The following is a 22,557-nucleotide window of genomic DNA, read 5'->3' as shown; positions in this document are numbered from 1 at the left end:
ACATCATCCTCATAAAGCAAAAAGCTGACATTAACATCTCCAATTTTGATATCATTTTTAATACCACTTTCCATCATAATGTGATCCATATAGATAATGAATAACAGAGGGGATAATGTACATCCTTGTCTCACACCAGATTTAAACATTAAACCATCTTCCTGTACTTCCTTCAATTCTAACTGCTGACTTACAACTCAAATAAAGACTAAGTATTGCTTGATATAATGCCCCATTGACACCATATAACTGTAGCGTATTGAATAGCTTCTCAGTTGGCACCTTGTCATGTGCCTTTTCCAAATTGACAAAACTTAAATACAGATCTCTGTTATATTCCCATGCTTTCTCGACTATTTGTCGTAAAGTGAAGATCTGATCCTGACAGCCTCTATTTGGTCGGAATCCAGCTTGTTCTTCACCAAGCTTTTCTTCCACAATTCTTCACAACCGTTTCTCAAGTATATTTGCATAGATCTTGCCAGGAACACTCAGTAGGGAAATACCTCTGTAATTCTCACATTCAGTTTTTATTTCCCCTTTTATATATGGGTACTATGAGAGCTCTACTCCAATCATCGGGAATTCGTCCCTCTGTCCAGGCTTTCTGAACTATGCACTGCAGCCACTGTAAGACTCTTATACCACCATACTTCAGCATTTCTCGTCGAATATCATCTACTCATGCTGCCTTTCCACATTTCAAGCCTTTGATGGCTTTTTCTTCTTCAAGTATGGTTATGTATTCCTGACTGCATGCCGGGTCAGTGTTTTTTACCACTGTGCTGTCATCACTGCTTGTTTCATTTAGCAGTTTTTCAAAGTAATTACTCCATACTTCAAGGATATCTTTTTCTTCCGTTTTCATGTCACCTTTATCATCTCTAACTCCTTTTACAGCACTCTTTCCTCCATTCCTAAGCTTCTTCAACAACCTCCAGAATATTTTGCCACCTTCTTGGTATTTATTTTCTATATTCTTGCCAAAGTCCTCTCATGATTTTTGTTTAGCTAGTTTTACACAGTGTTTAGCATTCTTGCATTTGTCTCTGTATTCTCTAAGAGCACAAGCTGACTTATTTGACAGGAACTTTTGATATGCTTTCTTCTTTTCCTTCAATTCTGCCTCTTTAACTTCCTGTGTCCACCAGGGAGTTCTGATTTTTTTATCCTTGCACACAACCTGACCACATGCCTCTCTGGCAGAATCAATGTTTCCTTCAGAGTTTGCCACTGAATCTCCAAGGTTTGATTCCTGTTCTCAAACTCTTTCATTTTTTCTTCAATAATCTTTGTGTATTTTAGTCTACAGTTCACATCTGAGAGCTGCTAAACTTTTATTCGCTTTAAAACTTTCTTACATATTATTCTTTTCAATATGAAATTCAATTTTATCCTGCTCAAGACTAATCACTTCCAATTTCAAATCCTCTGTACACGCTGGTGTCCTGCACCAGGAAGAAAACATCACTATCAACAATAACATAGTCAATGAGATTTTTCTTATTCCTTGCCTCTTCTCTCCATGTGAATTTGTGCACATTTTTATGTTGGAACATGGGTGTTAGTAATAACCAGTCCATGTCCCGAGCAGAAATCCAACAGGTATTTGCCCTTATTATTAGCTTTGCTCTTTACTCCAAATTTTCCCAAAATATTTTTGTATGTCTCACAATCATTTCCTACTCTGCTATTCAGATCACCAACAAGGACCAACTTTTCCTTTTTCATTGTGTCAGTTGCTTTTTCTAAAGCGTCAAAAAATTCCTCCACTTCTACCTTAGTAGAACCTTCTGTGGGACCATAGGCACAAATAAGTCTCATTGTCCAGTTCCCCATTCTCATATTTGCCCACATTACTCTACTTGAGACTGACTGCCATTCAAGAAGATTAGCCTCGTATTTTGTGTTGAATACTATGGCTACTCTTCCTTTCCCTTGTCTTTCATTTCCTGAATATAACATTTTGTATTTATTGCTCAGTAAGATCTCACCAGTTTTGGTCTTTTTTGTTTCAGTCATCCCTATTATGTCGATCTGGTACTTATCAAATTCCTCTGCTAGCTCCATTTCTTTGCCATTCAGGCTTCTTATGTTGATAGTACTGATCTTTAACTCTGGTGATGTTGAGTTGGGGTTTGTTTTCAGATTTGTTCCAGTAGCTGACTTTTCGCTGTTCGCCATGGTTCCCTGGCGAAAACAACGGGGGCCTTGTTTAACCCGGGTGACGCCCCAGCCGGCATGAAATTTTGTCATGTCGTACCATCATTTTTTTATTTTAGTTTAACCAATAACACAATTTGGTCGGCTAAATCCCAAATTGACAGCCCATCCTGGTTCGTTCAGTATCCAAGTAGATACCCAACAGGGTGCACCACGAGAAGGTGAGGATTGGACATTAGGTCAGAAGCCCTGGTCGGTTCTCTGCATTCCTTTAAAGGCTATATGGAGGTCTCCTCTCAGTTATACAGCTTTGACCCTTAAGCACCCCATTTTGGTTTTATATTGATTTATTTGTAAAACCGTGGCTTAGGCTTTCCCATTCTAATTGATTTAGGATGGATTTTAATTCATGTTCGCTTGTTGCTATTATCACTGTGTCATCTACATATTCCACTTTTCTAGAGATCTTTTCATTATAGCTTCACTGTAAAGGCTGAATAGTAATGGTGAGAGTATGCATCCTTGTCTTGATCCTTTTTTCAAATTGGAATGGAAATTCAAATTTAATTTTAAGTAATTTTAATTTCAGCCCAGTAGTTTTTAATCCAGAAACATGTGACTGTATATTTTGTGGGTTAAAGGGAATTCAATTTAAGCATGTGCACTACTGTTTTTTTTAATTAAATTTCTATTGTTATTCATTAGTTGTACTGATGATGTCTTATGATACATAAGACAAAATATTTACTTAATAAAAAATTATTTACTGTGGCATACGTGTTATTCTATAGTTATGTGATACCCCGCAGGTTTCACTATATATATATATATATATATATATATATATATATAAAATTCCTCCAGATTAGCCTGTTATCTGTCAACAATCCAATATTTCTAGATCTTATCACTTTTTACTGTATCAATCAACCTACATTTTTGTCTTCCTCTGCATCTTTCCAGCCAACCTGGCAAAGAACTTGTTTAGATAATCTTTCCTCTCTCCATTCTGTTTAAGTGGCCAACCATCTGAGATTAGCATTACTAACACATTTCTGAATGCTAACAATGTAAAGTTCTTTCCTAATATCCTCATTTTTAATATGATGCTACCACTGATCAGTCCCCTTATCTTTCTCAAGACTCATCTCTGTGGTCTCCAGCCTTTGATCAAGAGTTTTATCTCTAATCCAGCTCTCAAATCAATACGTTAAAATTAGTTTCAACACTGGCTTGTATAGTGTTTTGACTAATCTCTCTCTTATTCCATATAAATTTATATAGTTGACTTCCTACTAGCTTTGCTAATTCTGCTATTTCCAAATTTAATTTGTCTTCATTAAAGATAGTGGCTATATGTAAATTTCTTTTCACATAGGTCGCAAGTGAATGGTTGCTCACCAGTATGAACTTTTAAGTGCCGTTTTACTAGTTTTAATAAATGATAGATGAAATATCTACATTTATTAAAACTCCTTGTATTGATTCTCCATTCAGGATGCAGTTGATGTTTCCAATATTTCTCCAATTTTCATTGTCTTTTTCTTTTTAATGTTGATTTTCGTGCCAAATTTATTACAGCAGTTATTCAATTTGTTCAAGGAATCCTGCAGAATTGTCCTCGATTTATTTAGGAGAATAAATATCAACTGCATAAAGTAAAGAGCTGAGACTAATATGTCCAATCTTGATATATATAGTTTAATACCACTTTCCTTCATAATGTGATGCACATGGAGGGGAACTTTGACCTGGGGAAAGTTCCCTCCACTCCAACAAGAATGGCCTCTTTCATATCTTCCACAGTCTTCCAACAAAAAGAAATCCCAAAGAATCACTAATAACCTGAACAAAAACAAGGCATCTCATCATGATGGTATCCCACATATTGTGTTAAAAAATTGTGCCCCAGAACATACACCGATCCTGTATCACCTCTTCAATCTATTCAACTGGCATCTACCCTACAACATGGAAACAGGTCCACATCCAGCCCATCAGAAAAAAAGGTAATAAAAGTAAATCAATGAACTACCATCCAATTGCTCTCATCTCTGTTCTCTCTAAAATTATGGAAAAGGTCATCAACAACCAACTCTTGAACTACCTAGAGTCATACCAACTGACCAGCAGTATGGATTCTGCCACTCGTGATCTACTGCTGATGTTGATTTCAGCACCCACCTCTGAACTCAGGCCATGGAGAAATTTTAAGAAACTCACGTGGTTGCCCTCAACATATCAAAAGCATTTGATTGGATTTGGCATGGGGCCCACTAACTGATCGCTCCTGGAATTACCCTAACATCAAACCTCTCCTGGCATAAACTCATCACAACCATTGCATTCTCAGCTTCAAAGAAACTACGATTTCTCTTTTGCTCAAGATATTTCATGCCTGAACAGACAGCTGTTAACATTACACAAATCTGCCCAGCTATTGAATACTGCTCTCACATATGGGGTGGGGGGGGGCCCCTAAAAGCTCCCACACCCCATATGTGAGAGCTTGACTCAATACAGAGGAGAGCAATTAGACTTATTAATGACCCATCTCTTACCAACTCACTCCACCCCACCCACCCACCCCCCAAGTTTGCACAGACATTTGGTTTCTACAATATGCATATTCTACAAATATTTCCATGGTAAATGCTGATCTGAAATAACATCAATAATTCCCTCACTTAGTACTAAGCTCGTTGGAACACGTGCAGCTCCTGCTCAACATTCCTTCACAGCAAACCTTGAAACAAACAGAACAAGCTTCTTTTCATCTTTCTTCATCCCTGCAACTGCTGTATTGTGGTACAGTCTTCCCCCCTGTTGTGTTTCCCAAGGAATACAATATATAATCATTTAAATCAAATGTAAACAAGTTCCTCCTTTCTCAACCCACCACCCAGTACTAATGTACTATAGGTTGATCAACTGATCTCTTGTGTATGGACACAACATAAAATGTGTTTTGGTGAACAGTTTACTATCCTCAGATTTCCAAACCAATGCCAGAGTACTCCAGGGTTCTGTTCTTTCACCCACTCTCTTCTTCTTGAATATAAATGATCTACTCTCACAGACTTCCAATCCTATCTTTAGCTTTTCTGATGACAGTACACTCCATTCCTCCTTTTCATTTGATAAACCTTGTAGTGCTCAAGTATTAGAATCCTCAAGATATACCATGAGTCTGCGCGGCTAGTCTAGTGGCTTTGCGCTTCGCAACCACATGCCTGGGGAAGGAGTGTCCTAGGTTCGATTCCCGTCACCGATGTGAGGAGCTTAAGGATCTTCCTCAGCCATAGCCAAGTAGCCAAGTTAGCCAGTCTTGGGCATGGACAGCAGGGTTTTTTCTGCCAGTTTATCTGGGGTTTTTCATCCCGCAAGCAGGCAAACCGGCCCCGTGAACACACAGGGATACAGCCAAGAATACTTACAGGCATAGGGGTGACCATCCTATCCTCGTACTTCGGTTACGAAATCAAAACATGCTTGGAAGGTTGTGGGCCTTAAAGCCATTGGGATAGGAAGATCTACCATGACAAGTGACCTGAATTCAGATCTCCTAGCTATATCCTAGTGGGGCAAGAACAACCTTCTAAACTTCAATACCACTAAAACTCAGTGCTGTTTGATCACTCACAAGAAAGAGTTCACATCCCCCTCTTACCTTCAGTAATATTTTTCAACTATAGTTTCTGCAGCCGCCAAAAAATTTGGTGTACTTTTTTTTGCACAAGACACTATTTCACACCTTCACAGCTGCTAACTCTATACAAAACCCAAATCTGCCCATCCATGGAATACTGCTCCCATATTTGAGGTGGTATCAATTATGAAAATTACAAATTATAAAAATTGGTGATAATCTTAGCTTTTTACTTTATGCAGATGATGTTTTACTTCTGAATAAATCCAGTACAAGTCTGCAAGATTCCATGACTAAATGAAAAAATTTTGTAATAGTTTTGGCATGAAAATCAGCAATAAAAAGACAAAGACAATGAAAATAGGCAGAAACATTGAAAACATCAACTGAATCCTGAATGGTGTGCCTATAAAACAAATAAAACATTTTGGTTATTTAGGCACAATATTTAGTGTAGATGGTAAATTAAATATGGAAATAGACAACAGAAAGAGTAAAGCTGATATGGTAGGAAGTCAGCTGAATAAATTTATAAGAAAGAAATTAATCAAAGCACTAAATTAGATATATACAAGACAGTGTTCAAACCAATTTTAACTTATGGATCTGAGAGCTGGGTTAGAAATATAACACTTGATCAGAGACTGGAGGCTACATATATGAGAATTCTGAGAAAGATTAGTGGAGTGAATAGATGGAACCTATTCTGAGCTCTTACAATAGCCTGCAGAATATTTTACCCCCTTCCTGATATTTATTTTCAGTGTTCTTATCAAAGTTTTCCCATGTCTTTAGCTAATTTTACATGATGCTTATTTTCTTACATTTTTCTTTGTATTTTCTAAGAGCACAAGGTGACATACTTGACAGGAACTTTTGATATGCTTTCTTTTTTTCTTTGACTGCCTCTGTAACTTCCCGGGTCCACCAAGGAGTTGTGATTTTTCTATTCTTGCAGATTATTTCACAAAAAATCTCTTTCATGACATTAGTCATGCCATAAAGATGAAAAAAGGTAAGGCGAAAGATCTAATTGCTAATTGTTTTGGTTGGCACAAATGATCTGAGAGACAAAAAGTATTCTATGAGGGAGAATGGAAAGGAGTTGTTAAACAAAATAAAATTAAAGAGTGAGAAGGTGAAGACTGCAAATCTCTAGCGCATTATGATAGATGCGAAATAAGGATGACAGCATTGATAGCAGAATGAATCAACATGTAGACTGTGCAGAAGATATGTAGGATTTGTGTATTCTGTGTTCGAAAGAAAGAAGGATTTTTATAATTCTGATGGTTTTGGTGTTAGGTGCCTAGAGAGAGCTTTGTTCACCAAGCATACCGAAGCAGAAATTCAGGAAAACTTAAGCAATTGGGGCAGAAGTTTGTATGAAGGCACCCATAAGGCAAGTGAGTGCAAGAATGACGAAGTGTGGAATCAAGTCTCTCAAGCAAAAATACTGAAGAGGATAGGCAATCAGGAAGTAAAAGTGATTGGAGTCTTAAGAGATGCTTCACTTTCTATATAAGAGGATGGTCTGAAAAGTTCTCGGCCTAGACCATAGATGGCAAGACTATCGGCAAGTTTTTTTTTTCTAAGTTGGGACATCTGTCATAAGCATTCATGTGAAATTGCAAATCATTATATCAAGTAGTTTGTTTTATACAGCTGTCTGAAATGGATAACATTGAGTATCGTGCAGTTATAAAATTCTTTGTAAAAGAAGGTTTAATGCCAAAAGAAATTCCAAAGTTCATAAAAGTTTATGGGCACTCTTTTCCTTCATTTTTGACAATTAAGAAATGGGCTGCCAAGTTTAAACGTAGCCATACCAGCCTTGAAGATGATCCACATGAAGGACGTCCAAAAAGTGTAACAACACCAGAAACCATTGATCAAGTGCACGATATGGTATTGGATGACTGGTGAGTCAAAGTGCATGAAATTGCTGACTGTAGGCATTTCAGAAGAATGCGTATGATATATTTTGTATGAAGAATTGCAAATGAAAAAGCTCTGTGCAAGATGGATGCCGCGCTTGCTCACAGTAGATCAAAAACGCACTCACATGAAAATCTCTGAACAGTGCTTGGAGCGTTTTAACAAGAATAAAACTGATTTTGTGTGTCGATTTATTACTATGGAATGAGACTTGAATTCACCATATTACATATCAGAATCTAAATAGCAGTCAAAACGGTGGACAGAAGCTGGTTGTTCAGCATCAAAGAAGACAAAGTCGGTTCCATTAGCGGGAAAGGTCACGGCATCGGTGTTTGGGGATGCTAAAGGCATTTTGTTTATTAATTATCTTGAGAAGGGTAAAACAATAACTGGGGAATATTATTCCAATCTTTTAACCAGACTAGATGAAAAAGTTTGTGAGAAAAGACCCGGTTTACAGAAGAAAAAAATCATCTTTTGTCAGGACAATGCACCTTCCCACAAAGGTGTTTTTGGCAATGTGTAAATTAAGGGATCTGCACTATGAATGGTTTGAACATCCACCCTATCCCCCAAGATTTGGCTTCCTCTGACTTCCATCTCTTCCCAAAACTCTTCCTCGCTGGGCAGCATTTTTCTTCGAATCAAGAGGTGATTGCAGCTGTAGAGGGGTATTTTGCAGATCTTAATGAGAACCACTACAGGGATAATGGTGCTGGAGCATAGCTGGAATAAATGTATTAGTCTTAAGGGAGACTAATACATTTATTAGTTTCTTTTATACATTTATTTATTAAGACTGAACTTTTCAGACCACCCTCGTACTAATGCCAGAAGTATCAGGAACAACTGGAAGTACTTTTTGACATCGGTTAATGCAACCTCGCCTAATGTTATAGACATTAATGAAACTTGGCTACCAGCAAATGATGTAGTTACAGGAATGGAATGCAATGGGTTTAGTATTTTCAGGGAAGACAGAGAAAATAGGATGATGGGGGGGGGGGGGGGTAAAGTTGATGATATTGGATAAACTGCAGCCAAAACGAATAGGAGATAGACAGGAGATTGGCTGTTCATTTCAAGCAGCCTGGTGTGAGATCAAATCCAATAAAACAAAATATACAGCTGGTTGTTGCTATATGCAAAGGGAGGAAGAGGGTCCACAGATGATCCGAAAGTCATGCATTGGCAAATTAGTACGAGTACAGGTCAAGTGATTATTATGAGGAACTTCATCTATGGAGATATAGACTAGCAGAATGATCATGACAGGAAGGAAATAGAATTTATACACCTACTGAGAGATAATCACTTAATGCAGCATGTGATGGAGGGATTACGGGAGTTAGAGTACTGTGGCAAGGTGGCACATTGCCTCTGATTGGCAAAAATGACCATGCAGCATTGACATGGGAGATTGTAAAACACGAGGATTATTCCTTCAAGGGGGTATATGTGGAACTACAAGGCAGGTGATACTGACAAGCTTAGGAGGAAGTAGTGCAGGCATGGGAAATAGTTAAGGGTCATCTAGGAGAAGCAATATTAAATTCTATACATCTAAGGTAAAAAGGATTAATTAGGTAGGAGTTAGATGGATGAGTAATATCATAACTGTGTATTGCAGAAGAAGAAAATGCTGTAGAGGTTACATAAGGAGAAAGGTGACAAGCAAACTCATGAACAGTACAAGGCTCAGGCAAGAAAGGTGAACAGGATGGCAAGGAAGGCAAAATCAAATTATGAGAAGAATCTAGCCAAGCAAGCCAAAGGAAATCTTAAGAGTTCTTTGGAATTTCCTATGGAAGATTAACCTTAATGAGTGATGGTGATGGTCATGAGATGACAGAATCAGATAAAATGCACGCAGTTGAGTTAATGAGTGACCACTGTGCAAAGTATATCATCCAAGTGAAGTTACTGCTTTAAGATATGTGACAGACACTAATGTGGGAACAGATGTGGATGAATTAGAGGTTCTTAGAATATTGCAGAAATATCAACATAAATGCAGTTGTGATATTAGGTGGGATATCAGCTCAGGTTTTCAAGAATGTGCAAGGAACTGGCAATGCCTCTAACTAGGATCTTTAATTTAAGTCTCAGCTCTGGTAGAGTCGAAAGAGGCTGTAGTAGCAAATTTCAGACCAATCACTATCTCAGGTGTGGTAGTAAAAGTACTGGAAAAATTGGCAAAAAAAAATTTAAGAATGGGTGGATAAGAATATGATATTGTATGAGAGACAACATGGCTTTGTGAAGGGTACGTCATGCCTTAGTAATTTACTAACTATTTGTAATAAGCTAACAGCTGAGCTGGATAAAGGAAATGGCTACACGATGATTTTGCTGGATTTCAACAAGGCATTTGACAGAATACCACATGGGACTCTGTTAAGCAAATTAGAACAACTGGGGATGGATATGACACTGGTAATGTGTATGAAAGGGTGGCTGCTGGACAGATATTAAAAAGTGGTATATGTAGGAGCAGAACTAGGCAAATACTGATGGCTAGTGGTCTGCAGCAATGTTCAGTGCTAGGACCACTACTATTTAATTCAAACATAAATGATATACAAAATAACTTGAAAAGAAATAATCAGTTGTTTGCTGATGATTTGAAATTAGATAGAATAATATAAGATAGAATAGAATAGATAGAAAGTTAATCAAGGCAATGTGGAAAGCTTGTAGGATGATTTAAATAGGCTGTCAGTATGGGCAAAAGATAATGGATATCAGTTTAATGTGGAGATAAATAGATTAATAATAGATAAAGTTGTGTGGAGATAAATAGATTACAAGCTGTGTACCACATTCATGGAACTGGACTCCAGGAAGTAAATGAAGCTAGAGATTTATGGGTGGTGATAGACAGAGAGTTAAAGCTTAGAGGATATATTGCTAAAGTTGCTCATAATATTACTTGGCTATTGAAGAACACACTAACAAGTAGACATAAGGAAGTTATTTCACTTGATACGTCCACATAAGGATTACTGTGCTGAGGTCTGATCTCCTGGATTTCTTGGGGATGAGGAAACAGTGGAGAAGATTCAGAAGTGAGTGACCAAGATGGTGAGTATTATTATGTGCCCCTGTATTATGTGCCCTATGAGGTTAGATTGAAGGTGTATAGATTGCAGAAATTGGTTGAAAGGAGAAAAAGAGGGGATATGATAGAAACATTTTAGTTAAAGATTTTATAGGATTGATACCAGGAAATATTTCAGCACTTTGCTAGAGGGACTAGAACAGGAAGTCATCCCTGGAAGCTGACTAAAGGAGTGGTGAGTAGGGGATGTGAGGACTACATTTTTTGCTTGGAGAGTTGTGAATGAGATGAATAGGTTGCCAGAGTCAGCTGTGAGTGTGTCTCTTAATATGTTCAAGGAGAGGTATGATAGATTGTGTGAATAGTTTGGGTTTCCCACAATGAGTCTTCAGACTGCATGGAAGTGCAAGCACATTAATAATAATAATATGGATGAGATTTGATGTAGTAGTGTAAAAATTCGATGTTGCCAAAATAAATTATCTAAAAACATACTTTTTATAGTAGGAATTCACCTGAATTTTTTTGTAAAAATATATATTTTAACCACCTATGTAAAGCTATCTGTATAAAGAGCAAAATAAGCCCAAAGGGAATTAACTCGCTCATTGCTTAAGAAGGGTTGTAGGTATTGAAACCAAGAGCATCGTCCGAAATTTGGCATGTCATTTGAAGATTGTTTGCAAGACCCTTCGCAGGTGACCTTCAAGGTGCAGCAAGGGGCGTAGCACAAATCAAAAAGAAAGGCCTGTAGGCAAGATTAAGGCAGTAAAAGGTGGAAGTAAGATTGGCGACGAATTTTCGAGAAACATTATTCTCCAAACTACTAGCAAGACTTGCACGGGGATGCTAAGGGTCCCAAAAACTTAATCTAAGGTGCAGGGACTCTGGTGTATAAAAGGGTTGGTTTGAAGATGAGACGGGCTTCCTTTTCTTCATCCTGAGTGAACCATCCACGAGAGAGGACCCGAGGTGTAAGTTCCGGATGAGAGGGTGGAGAGACCCATCCACTGACGTCGTTCCAGTCACAGCCGAAGATATCCGGAGGCGATAGTTAAGGAGAAATCTTGCCGTAAAGGTCCTGTAGTCGAATAAGTGCAACCAGGCCTATGCAGAAATCCTTTGCCGGGCAGTTCAAGATGCCGGAACACCTACCCTATATCCCGCCTGCTGCTACGACTATTCATCAGTGGTTGGTGTCGCTTCGAGGAGAATTCCAAAACACGGAACAGAGGAGAGAAACCCCACTCAAGCACCGGAATAAGGAAAGAAGGACGGAAGACACATACAAGAGAGGAAGAGACCCATGTGAGTCTACATATTCATTTATTGTTTATGAATTAAGAAAGAATTCCCTATCGCACTGTTAAATTGTCTAGTTTAAAGAAATAGTATTTAGAGCAAATGCGTGTAATCGCAAAATGAGTGAAGCATGAGCGCAGTTGATTTCCCTTGGAGAAAATGTTGAGCTGTTGAAATTTCTTTAATGAATTATAGGTGTACTTACGCATGAATTACACATGTAAGATAGGAAGAGCCCCATGCGAGTCTACATATTCATCTAGTGTTTATGAATTAAGAAAGAATTCCCTATCGTACTGTTAAATTATCTAGTTTAAAGAATTAGTATTTAGAGCAAATGTGTGTAATTGCAAAATGAGTGAAGCATGAGCGCAGTTAATTTCCTTTGGAGAAAATGTTGAGCTGTTGAAATTTCTTTAATGAATTATAGGTGTACTTACGCCTGAATTACACATGTAAGATAGGAAGAGATCCATGTGAGTCTATACATTCATTTATTGTTTGTGAATAAAGAAAGAATTCCCTATCGAACTGCTAAATTGTCTAGTTTAAGGAGATAGTATTTAGAGTGTTAATATTTCTCGTAAATGAGTGTAATCGCAAATGAGTGAAGCATAAGCGCAGTTGATTTCCCTTGGAGAAAAGATTGAGCTATTGAAATTTCTTTAATTGATTATATGTGTACTTATGATTGAATTTTGTGATAGAGTATGTTCCTGCTATCGTATCAGTGGAATGTTTGAAACACAATGAGGTGGATTGTATAAATATAATTGCCTAGATTATGATTAAGTGTTTGAAAGGAATGAGATTCTGAGAGATATATTTGTATACATGTATGTTGTATTTTGATTGATGCTAAATTAGGAATGTAAAGCGCGACTAACGATTTCATGTTATAGGTATAACGTCCTGATATTTGAATTATAAAGTATGCTTGCTGAAGGTCCAACTAAGTAGGTGCGAGAGAATTCAATAGAAACCAAGTTGAGTGATTGAGAAAGACTAAGAATTACCTTTCATAAATGAATCTTGTGATTTCAAGTGATATGTATAATTATGTGATCAGAAATTAAACTTGTTATTGTTGATAAAAATAGTTATCTGATTCAATCTTTTTGCAATGCACTGATTCAAAGAAAAAAACACTATTTCGGACCCGATTGCGGAACCTCATTGATTAGTAGTGATTTACGAGTAAATTTTGCCATTACTGCAAACCTTGGCTAAAATAGGATAAGTGATTAATTGACCTACTAGGGCAGTGGTTGATATCAACCCCCAGGAGTCAATATAACATTGTTAGGGGTCGACAGAAAACTATAAGACATCAATCTACGGGTAATATTTAATTCTTAACTTGGATTACCTCTATCCTGAATGACAACACAATTAAGAGTGAATCGTGGGAACAGTGACATGAATAGGACCTGTAAGATCGAGAAAGGTCATGAAAATAGTTACAGAAGCCAATCAAGTAGGCCAAAATAACATATTTACCAATAAATGGATGTCAGTGTTTCCTGCCCAGCAACGAAGCACACCTTTCAACATTGACAACGTTAGTAAATTGTATACTAAGTTAATAAAAGTCTTATTTTCATATAGGTAAGGAAGATTGTATTATTGTTATTTTGTTATCTAAATTAAATTTTATTTTATATATTATTTATCCCTCCTATCGAATATGTAATGTTAAGAAGGACATCAAAAACAAAAACATATCCCTTTGACGTTAAGCCAATATAATAATATATACTATATTATACATACAATAAACACTGTAACTACAAAACAAACAATCTAAAAACTACATAAGCATCTTTTTTTTTGCTTGTCCTATTATAATTACGTAATAGTAAAATAGAGGGGGTCGATAAAAAGTCAAGAAACTCTTGAAGGGGTCGACGGTCAAAGAAGTTTGGCGACCCCTGTACTAGGGTATAAAGACTTTCTTTTGCCTATAGGGGAATTTCAGAGGCACAGTCTTCAATCAAATAAATATCTGGTGATCCCAGGCAAGAAAAATTTTACTTAAGGTAGAACAATAAAGAAGGGAAATAATAGAAAACGAATATTAAGTTAAAGAAACATATAAGCGAAGATAAGATTATAGAGAGAGAACAAACAGGTCCCATAATATATTACAGTAGGTTATTTCTGAAATAAAATATACCCATGCTCTGTCTTTATCATAGTTGACTGCTTGCCAATCAAGGTTCCACCATGGCATTGGATAGAAGGGAAATCAAAATGATGTTTTTGAAATTGCAGTTATTGCTGCCTGGATAACAGAATCTATTACATACATCACTGCTTCATTGAGATACATTTTGCTTAAGTGTCTCAGCATGAAATTTTGCAAGATAGGAATACATATTGCCAGCATGGTAAATTTTCTAAAAGGATATCCATGTAGGTAGACATGGTTCCTGTGAGGATATTATTATTATTCCTGATACCTCCAAGGAGTCCGAAGATTCATCGCGGGGAGGGCATCTACAACTGTCTCTACACCTAACCTCTACTACGAATCATCTCCATCAACGCCATCTACCGCCAACCTCCAACACCACCACAACTAGTAATTTTTGTCTGTAAATTGCGTGTGTTCTGAAGGGCCGATTTGTATGTATGTAGGATGAAAAACCAGAGTTTCCGGGAGAAAAAACCCTGCTACCTCCTTATGAGATCGGCTAACTCACCTTCGATTGAAATCGACCAGATAAAGATTCCTCCCGTCGTGATGAGAATCAAACTTAGGCTTATTCCAATCGAAGGGCGCAATGTACCGTCGTTCTTCCAATTGCGCTACGGAGGCGTTATAAATACAGAAAAATTAATGCTTCCAAAATCCGGTGGTAATTAAATGGAACATACTGTAATATGGTGGATGGTCACCAGCAAGAATCGACCTTCTGGTTTTGTCCTTATTAATAACAGTGAATTCCCGGTAACGATGTTAAGTAGATTCCTAGACTATTATTTCATGTCCTTATACACATCTTTGTTGTCAATCTTTAAATCCAGTCATTTGATTTTCTTTTGAGACCCGAAATCACTGGGTTTCTTGGAGATATGGAAGTTGTGGAGAGGATGCAAAAGCAAGTCACCAAATTGGTGACAAGTTTTTGGAATGTTACCTGAAAGACTGAAGGTCTGTGAATTGCAAAGTTTCACTGACGGGCAGAAAAGAGGGAATATGATAGAAATGTTACACTGAAAGAGTTTTATAGAATAGCTACTAAAGATATTTTCCAAAATATGTACATAAGGATAAGAGAGAGATTAAGAAGTCCCCTTGCAGTTGGCAAGAACTAGATTGGTAAATGATTAGAAAGAGTTGAGCGGTAGATGCAAATGCTTTTTGGTGAATATATATCGAAATATAAGGAAAGGTATGATAGACATTGTGTTCATAATTCTCTCTCTCAAGGTTACACAGTGGTTAGCATTCTCTGTTTTTGTCTGCATAAATTCTAATTTATGCAGACAAAAACAGAGGTGTTAGAGCAATTACTTTGCTTACAATATTTTATTATACTTTCATCGTAAAAATTTTTATGTTTAAAAATGCTTTACTTTATTCAATTTTTTTTTAACTCTTGCCATTTTTTCTTTCCATCACCATTGGTCAGGCTAGTGTAAACAGTTAAAAAAAGTTGTTGCACTATAGCTTATGTGTAATGTCATGTAATTTGGGTTTCGTTCATATATATGTATTCCTAATGATGATATGGAGGTCGAATTGTTGAGTGTTATATTTCTTAATTGTAAGAAAAATAATTACTTTAACATGTATGTTTCTTCATAATCATCAAATTCCTGATATGTACAGGATATGACAGTACTACATGAAAAATTTCCATCATTACTAACTACCTATCTATACAATTTTCCTCCAAATCAATCTGTTACCTGTCAAGACTCCAACATTATCAGATCTTATATTTCTATCTTCTAAGGCACTTTTTACTGTATCAATCCATCTATATCTTGGTCTTCTAATGGGTCTTTTTTCTGCCAACCCATTCCTGCTAACTCATTCTAGCATCCAGGAATGCATTAGCAGAGCTAACACATTCCTGGATGCTGACAATGTTATTAAATTAAGCAAATTAGAACAATTAAGTTCGTTCATAATATCCTCTTTTTAATATGATATTATCATTGATGCCATCTGTTCATGCCCCTAATCTTTCTCAGGACTCTCATATCTGCGGTCTCTAGTCTTTGGTCAAGTGTTTTACTTCTGACCCAGCTCTCAGATCCGTAAGTTAAAATTGGTTTGATCACTGTCTTGCATACAGCTAATTTAGTGTTCCAGCTAATTTCTCTCTTATTCCATATAAATTTATTCAGTTGACTTCCTACTATACCATACCATCTTTGTTGATTCTGCTCTCTATTTCCATATTATTTTACCATCGTCACTAAAAATCTTGCCTAAGTAGCTGAAATGTTTCACTTGTTCTATAGGCTCTCCAATTACAATGCAGTTGACATTTTCAATGCTTCTGTCTATTTTCATTGTCTTTGTCTTCTTACCTTCATACCAAATCAATTACAACAGTCGTTCAATTTAGTCAGGGAATCTTGCAGACTTGTACAGGATTTATTTAGAAGTATATCATTATCCACATAAAGAGCTGACATTAGCATCAAACATGTGAAAAGGCTTATGTGTTCATCGTACATGTTGACTGAATTTTAATGGTATAGATGCGAATAGAGAATGATAAGAAAATAACTATTTATTGACTTAATTGCTAATATTTCACTGGTATTCTATCCAGCATCTTCAGAGCACACAAAGTTTGTTACAGTAGCGAGACAACCATAATCTGGTATAACAATGGGACTAGTATGAGCAATTGTAGAGTACAATAGAAAGACTAAATTCCTAAGTTGGTATTAAAAAAAATAAAAAAAAAAATCGAGAGAGAGAAAGCAGGTATTAATTTGGTCTTAAGATGACTGTATCCCGGCACTTTCGCTATGGCAAGTCAGATCTAGCAGACCATGCTTTGGATACCTCTGCACACAGGATCGACAGGAAAAAAACAAGTGCTGCACAGAAGCTTTTACAAGTCAGAGAGATTATTCCTGGAATCAACAGAAGCCTTGAAACATACTCCAAACCTCAACAAGGATGGCTGTATAAATCTACCAAAGATTTCGGAGACAGTCATCCTAAGACCAAATTAATACCCTTCTCTCTCGTTTTTTTTTTTTTTTTTTTAACCAACTTAGATGGTGCCTAATTAGGACTTTGGTCTTTATCTTGCACTCTACAATGGCTCATACTAGTCCCACTGTTATACCAAATTCTAGTTGTCTTGCTACTGTAACAAACTTTGTTTGTGTGCTCTGAAGATGCTGGATAAAATACCAGCAAAATATTACCAATTAAGTCAATAAATTGTTATTTTCTTATCATTCTGTGTTCGCATCTATACCGTTAAAATTCAATCAACATCACCAATTTTTGATATCAGGTTTAATACCACTTTCCTTCATAATGTGATCCTTAGATAATAAATAACAGAGGGAATAATGTACATCCTTGTCTGACACCAGATTTAACATAAAACCATCTTCCTGTACTTCCTACAATTCTAACTGCTGACTTACAACTCAAATAAAGACTAAGTATCGCTTGATATAATGCTCCATTGATACCATACAACTGTAGCATTTGCAATAGCTTTTCTCTTGGCACTTCATCATATGCCTTTTCCAGATCTACAAAACTTAAATACAGATCTTTGTTATATTCCCATGATTTCTCAAAAAATCTGACTCTAACATCCTCTATTTGGCCTGAATCCAGCTTGTTCTTCACCACGCTTCCTTTCTACAATCCTTCTCAACTGTTTCTCAAGAATACTTCCATAAATCTTACCAGGAACACTCAGTAGGGAAATACCTCTGTAATTCTCATATTGTTTTATTTTCCTTTTTATAAATGGGTACTATGAGAGCTATACTCCAATCATCTGGAATTGGTCCCTCTGTCCAGAACTTCTGAAGTATGCAGTGCAGCCAATTTAAGACCTTCATACCTCCATACTTGAGAATCTCTGATCGAATATCATCTATTCCTGCTGCATTTCCACATTTCAGGCTTTGATGCCTTTTTCTACTTCAAGTATGGTTATGTATTCCGGATTGCATGCCTGTCTAGTATTTTCTTTTTTACCACTATGCTGTCACTGATTGTTTCGTTTAGCAATTTTTTGAAATAATTACTCCATACTTTAAGGATATCTTTTTCTCCAGTTTTCATGTCAACTTATCATCTCTAATTCCTTTTATAACACTCTTTCCTACATTTCTGGGCTATTTCAACAGCCTCCAGAATATTTTGCCACCTTCCTGATATTTATTTTCTATGTTCTTACCAAATCTTCCCATGACTTTTTTTAGCTAGTTTACATAGTGTTTAGCTTTCTTACATTTGTGTCTGTATTCTCTAAGAGTATGTGGTTTGAAATCGTGGGGGGGATGCTGCAACTTTCAAAATATACATATACACCCTGTAAGTACAGTGTATACATGTTTGGATAAAATATCAAAATTATTGTAGAAATTTTTAAAAAAATTAAACATGAAAAAATATTGTTTATCATCAATAAAATTATACAGTTTGGTATAATTCAAAATTACTTAAAAATAAAATCCATTATCATAACCCCAATATTGTTTTAAAATAAAAACTATAACAAATGTTATGTCTTTAATTGTAATGTCCAAATGCTTAAAGAGACGGAGTAAACACGATAAGCACTACAAACACTCTACTACTGGTACAAACTGCATATAAACACAGTGGAACTGCACGACAGACAGTGTCGCATCTCACTATGACGTGCATATGCTTGCGCATGTAGCAATATGAAACTGTGGTAAACACAGTGCTGCTAGCGTCCCTCGCCCTCCTAAGTGCTAGAAGATGGATTTTTATTATTTTTTTTATACAAATAAGAGAACTGCATAGGATTGTTGATGATAAAATTAAATATTATGAGAAAATATAAACAAATCTGAAAATATGAAAACACACCCAAACTCAACATCACCAGAGTTAAAGATCAATATTATCAACATAAGAAGCCTGAATGGCAAAGAAATGGAGCTAGCTGAGGAATTAGATAAGTACCAGATCAACAAAATAGGGTGACTGAAACAAAAAAGACAAAAACTGGTGAGATCTTTCTGAGCAATAAATACAAAATGTTATATTCAGGTAATGACAATCAACTAAAAGAAGGAATAGCCATAGTATTCAACACTAAATATGAGGCTAATCTTCTTGAATGGCAGGCAGTCTCAAGTAGAGTAATGTGGGCAAATATCAGAATGGGGAACTGGACAATGAGACTTATTTGTGCCTATGGTCCGACAGAAAGTTCTACTAAGGGAGAAGTAAAGGGATTATTTGATGCTTTAGAAAAAGCAACTGACACAATGAAAAAGGAAAAGTTGGTCCTTGTTGGGGATCTAAATAGCAGAGTAAGAAATGATTGTGAGACATACAAAAATATTTTGGGAAAATCTGGAGAAAAGAGCAAAGCAAATAATAATGGCAAATACCTGTTCGATTTCTGCTCAGGACGTGGATTGGTTATTACCATTACCATGTTGCAACATAAAAATGTGCACAAATTCAAATCGAGAGAAGAGGCAGGGAATAAGAAAAGTCTCGTTGACTATGTTATTGTTGATAGTGATGTTTTCTCCCTAGTGCAAGACACCAGAGTGTACAGAGGATTTGAAATTGGAAGTGATCACTATTTAGTCTTGAGCAGGATACAATTGAATTTCATATCGAAAGAATAGCATGTAAGAAAGTTTTAAAGAGAACAAAAGTTAAGCAGCTCTCAGATGTGAACTGTAGACTAAAATACACAAAGATTATTGAAGAAAAAATGAAAGAGTTTGAGAACAAGAACCAAACCTTGGAGATTCAGTGGCAAGCCTTGAAGAAAACCGTGATTGATTCAGCCAGAGAGGCATGTGGTGAGGTTGTCTGCAAGAATGGAAAAATCGGAACTCAATGGTGGACACAGGAAGTTAAAGAGGCAGTGAAGGAAAAGAAGAAAGCATATCAAAAGTTTCTGTCAAATAAGTCAGCTTGTGCTCTGAGAGAATATAGAGACAAATGTAAGAAAGCTAAACACTGTGTAAAACTAGCTAAACAAGAGTCATGGGAGGACTTTGGCAAGAATATAGAAAATAAATACCAAGAAAGTGGCAAAATATTCTGGAGGTTGTTGAAGAAGCTTAGAAATGGAGGAAAGAGTGCTGTAAAAGGAGTTAGAGATGATAAAGGTGACATGAAAATGGGAGAAAAAGATATCCTTGAAGTATGGAGTAATTACTTGGAAAAATTGCTAAATGAAACAAAAAGTGCTACCACAGTGGTAAAAAACACTCGACATAGTCAGGAATACATATCCATACTTGAAGTAGAAAAAGCCATCAAAGGCTTGAAATGTGGAAAGGCAGCAGGAGTAGATGATATTCGACCAGAAGTGCTGAAGTATGATTGTATAAAAATCTTGCATGGCTGCACTGCATTATTCAGAAAGCCTGGATAGAGGGATGAATTCCCGATGATTGGAGTAGAGCTCTCATAGTACCCATATATAAAAAGGGAAATAAAACTGAATGTGAAAATTTCAGGGGTATTTCCCTGCTGAATGTTTCTGGCAAGATTGATACACCAAGCTTTTCTTCCACAATTCTTCTCAACCGTTTCTAAAGTATACTTGAGAAACGGTTGAGAAGAATTGTGGAAGAAAAGCTTGGTGAAGAACAAGCTGGATTCAGGCCAAATAGAGGCTGTCATGATCAGATCTTCGCTTTACGACAAACAGTTGAGAAAGCATGGGAATATAACAAAGATCTATATTTAAGTTTTATCGATCTGGAAAAGGCATATGACAAGGTGCCAAGTGAGAAGCTATTCAATATGCTACAGTTATATGGTGTCAATGGGAGGGCATTATATCAAGCAATACTTAGTCTTTATTTGAGTTGTAAGTCAGCAGTTAGAACTGAAGGAAGTACAGGAAGATGGTTAAATGTTAAAGCTGGTGTGAGACAATGATGTACATTATCTCCTCTGTTATTCATTATCGATATGGATCACATTATGAAGGAAAGTGGTATTAAACATGATATCAAAATTGGAGATGTTAATGTCAGCTCTTTGCTTTATGCGGACAATGTTATACTTCTTAATAAATCCACTACAAGCCTGCAAGATTCCTTGACTAAATTGAATAACTGTTGTAATAGATATGGTATGAAGGTCAGCAATAAAAAGAAAAAGACAATGAAAATAAGCAGAATCGTTGAAAATGTCAACTGCTTTGTGAACAGAGAGCCTCTGGAACAAGTAAAACATTTCAGCTACTTAGGCACGATTCTTAGTGAAGATGGCAAATTAAATATGGAAATAGACAGTAGAATCAACAACGCTGGTATGGTAGGAAGTTAATTGAATAAATTCATATTGTTACATCCTGAATAAAGAACTTTTAAAAGGAAACAATTCATTCAGAATTTAACATGTCAGAAAAATCAGCTGAGAGAAAAAACTTGTACTTGAGCAGAAGGAATAAAGTACTAACTGTAAATAGATATAGAATTACTTCCTTTTAGTAGAATTGTAATACCATGTAAAGAACTTTGTGTATTGATTGCCGGCCCGAGGCATTGGCAATCTTGGAAAGCAACACGCATTCATTTCCCGGAAGACACTGCTAGAGATCACGCGACGTGCCGAAATCCCTGCAGGCGGGAAAGGATTGCTGAAGGAAAGAGGGCGCTATCGCAGCTAGTAACACGGTGCTTAAAAGGGGGGAAGTGAAGGGAGAATAAAAAGGGTTTGCGCCCCTTTCTCGAGGCTTTTTTTTTTCACCTATTTTGCTGGATGATGGTTCGACTTCTTCCATGGACTGGAAGTTCCTGATGGTGTTTCTTGGCGATAGTACGATATCGGACAGTGCGCTTTTCCCTTCGATGTCTGAATTTCTGGTCGGTGCTAAAGTATAAGACGTCGGCATATGCCATCTTCATTCCTTCACTAAAAGTTGCGATGGAATAATATCGCTGACGTATCCTTTGAACCGCCAGTAGAAACGAGGATGGCCCGAAGCAGATCTAGAAGAGACGTAGGAACAACGCCAGGTGCAGAGCATAGCATAATCTGATGACCATAGTGACCCACCATGTGGACGCAGGCTTATGGAAGTATCAAGTAATCCAAACAAAGGATAGGTCAAACGGACCTGGAGATCCTGCCCCAAGAAATGGGAAAGTACAGATTTTCTTGTATAATTGCCCATTCAGTAAAGAGAAAGATCATTGTAGTGTAATAACAGCGTATGGAGTATTTAAGAACTTTAAGTGATTATTTAGCAGTGGCTAA

The 22,557-nt window shown here is 36.7% G+C and overlaps 1 protein-coding gene across 1 annotated transcript in view; it reads right to left on the bottom strand.

Annotated features, from left to right (window-relative positions):
* Positions 1-22,557, bottom strand: part of Cbl (E3 ubiquitin-protein ligase CBL) — a gene marked incomplete at its 3' end in the record, with an annotated part of 439,016 nt that overhangs the window by 312,267 nt on the left and 104,192 nt on the right. The gene's annotated exons all lie outside the window — the stretch shown is intronic.

The sequence above is a fragment of the Typopeltis vanoorti genome, chromosome 23, assembly GCF_054136105.1.
Source record: "Typopeltis vanoorti isolate ZY-2024b chromosome 23, IOZ_Tvanoo_1.0, whole genome shotgun sequence".
NCBI lineage: Eukaryota > Metazoa > Arthropoda > Arachnida > Uropygi > Thelyphonidae > Typopeltis > Typopeltis vanoorti.
Note: the sequence above shows the minus strand (reverse complement) of the source record. Positions and strands in the feature narration are given on the sequence as shown.